Below are 2,506 nucleotides of genomic sequence, written 5' to 3'. Positions count from 1 at the left end.
AACACTACAGGTAAGTAAGTACGAAGGAATACTGAAAGGCAGAGTGCCGAAAGGAAAGCTGAACGAGAGGGAGGAATAGAGCAGGGGAAATCCCCGGAGTCACTGACAACAAGGAAATTCACAAGAGGGCAAAGAGAACGTAGCTAAAGGAAGTCAGCTACGGAGCTTGATATCCAAGGCAGATACAACGCACCATTTTGTGGGCAGAGACTAGCTTTATAGCCCGGGCGGCCATATTAGTTGAGGACTATACCGCGGACCGTGGAACGACCGTGCACAGTGTGAAACTTCCATGAATGCCAGAGTTGCCACTGTCGAGTCCTGACACAATGGCGCAAACATGAATGGCAAGCACAGTGGGGTTCAGGCTAGAATTCTTGCTCTTAATCCAAGAGCATTTTTTGTGCCTTGTGGCTGCCATTCCCTAAATCTGGTTGTATCCGATGCAGCATTGTCATTTTTGGATTCAGTAACTCTCTTTGGATTACTACAAAGAATATACACTCTTTTTTCTGCATCTACTATTAGGTGGAAAGTCCTCACAAATAATGTTAGAAATCTCACTGTAAAGCCGCTAAGCAACACCCGTTGGGAGAGTCGCATTGACAGCGTGAAAGCAGTAAGGCTCCAAGTGACTGACATCTATGACGCACTAATGGAATTAGCACAGTTAAGCAAAGCTGATGCTGGAGTCAGGCATGAGGCCCAAAGTCTAGCTAACCAGATAACTGACTTCAAATTTCTGGTTTCTCTTGTAGTTTGGCACAATATCTTGTTTCAGATTAACATTGTGAGCAAGACAATACAAAATAAGTCAGTGGACATTGTGACCGCTACTTCTTTGATGAAAGGATGCATTCAGTTCTTTGTAGCCTACAGAGGCAATGGATTTGAAAATGCCATCATTGCTGCCAAAGAAATGGCAGCTGACCTAGGAGTTGAGCCTGCCTTCAAGGAGATTCGTATTCGTCAAAGAAAGAGGCAGTTTGATTATGAGGGCAGAGATGATCTAACACAGACCCAAAGCCCAGAAGAAAAGTTCAAGAGGGAGTTTTGTTAGGTGCTTGTTGACACAGCCCATGGTTCCATTGAAGAAAGGTTTGGACAAATGAAGGATCATGAACAATGCTGGGGCTTTCTGTATGACCTTAGCAAGCTTCCTATGGACAAAAAAACACTATTGGAACATTGTACAAACCTGCACCAGACACTAAAACATGGTGAATATTCTGACATCAATGGCAAGGACCTTCATGTTGAATTGGAAAATATACGCTATGATGCTAACCTGAAGAACATTTTCCCAAATGTCTGGATATCATTGAAGATTCTGATCAATCTGCCCGTCACAGTTACAAGTGGTGAGCGCAGCTTCTCCAAACTGAAGATCATTAAAACATACCTTCGATCAACAATGGCCAATGAAAGACTAACATCGCTTGCTATTTTATCAATTGAAAATGACATTGGCCAATCCCTGGATCTATCCGACGCTGTGCTTCAATTCGCAAGGGCAAAGTCAAGAAAAGTTACTTTTTGAACACATAATACAGGTAACATTCTAAGACTGTCACCTAGTGTCTAGTGTATGCATTTTCTATTGCATTTGTATTTCTATCTGGTTCTTAATGAAGTACCCTATTTACAACACTTGTAGCACATTTTTTGGTTGTCATTTGTTAGGGGTCGCGGGTGGGGAGCGCCATCGATGCTTTCTACCTGGGGTGCAATCTAGTGTAAGACCTGCCCTGGTTAAACTCGCCTACCAAAAGCTTGATGGTGGTTAGAGAATTCAACAGGCTGCAATTACACTTCCTATTCTTACAGGAGACACACTGTGTTAAGGGGAAAGAGCTAAGGCCATACAGCACACATTTCATGCATCATACATAGCAAAGAAACGTGGGGTTGCACTCCTGGTATCTCCCAAAGCTCATTTCTTACCGAAATCCCAATGCACCGACCCAGAAGGGTGACATATTATGGTTAAGGGGGAAGTGAGAGGTAGTATGGTAACAGCGGTTTCTGTATATGTCCCAAATGAGGCCCAGGATCACTTTTGTGAAGAAATGAAAGGGACAATCATGGCCTTTACAGAGGGTACCTTAGTGGTGGGTGGGGATTTTAATATGGTTCTCAACCCGGAGAGCGATAGAAGGTCGGCGAACCTGCACATTGATATGTGCTTATAGAGGAAGATGGCTGCCACATTCCAAAGGGTTAACGAGGAATTGGGCTTGTCCGACTCACACACATCAAAGCAGGGGCACTATCCATACTTTATGTTTTTCTCCAGACCCCATGCAACCTTCTCTAGGATAGATTATATCTTGGTTGACACCTCGCTCCGAGAGTGCATTTCCGACTTCAATGTCGAGTCTATCCTGTGGTCGGAACAAGACCTGGTCAAGACCTGCATAGGTGTTCCTCCACCTCACCACCCCCGATAGGTCACGCTGGTCATGTAATGACCTCCTGCTGCAGGATAAGGAATTTTCCCAAACCC

At 44.3% G+C, this 2,506-nt stretch overlaps 1 pseudogene; it reads left to right on the top strand.

Annotated features, from left to right (window-relative positions):
- Positions 1–340: 340 nt before the first annotated feature.
- Positions 341–1,540, top strand: LOC138480588 (52 kDa repressor of the inhibitor of the protein kinase-like; annotated as a pseudogene).
- The last annotated feature ends 966 nt before the right edge of the window (positions 1,541–2,506 follow it).

Source organism: Ambystoma mexicanum, chromosome 5p, assembly GCF_040938575.1.
Source record: "Ambystoma mexicanum isolate Mex_15411 chromosome 5p, UKY_AmexF1_1, whole genome shotgun sequence".
Taxonomy (NCBI): Eukaryota; Metazoa; Chordata; class Amphibia; order Caudata; family Ambystomatidae; genus Ambystoma; species Ambystoma mexicanum.
Note: the sequence above shows the minus strand (reverse complement) of the source record. Positions and strands in the feature narration are given on the sequence as shown.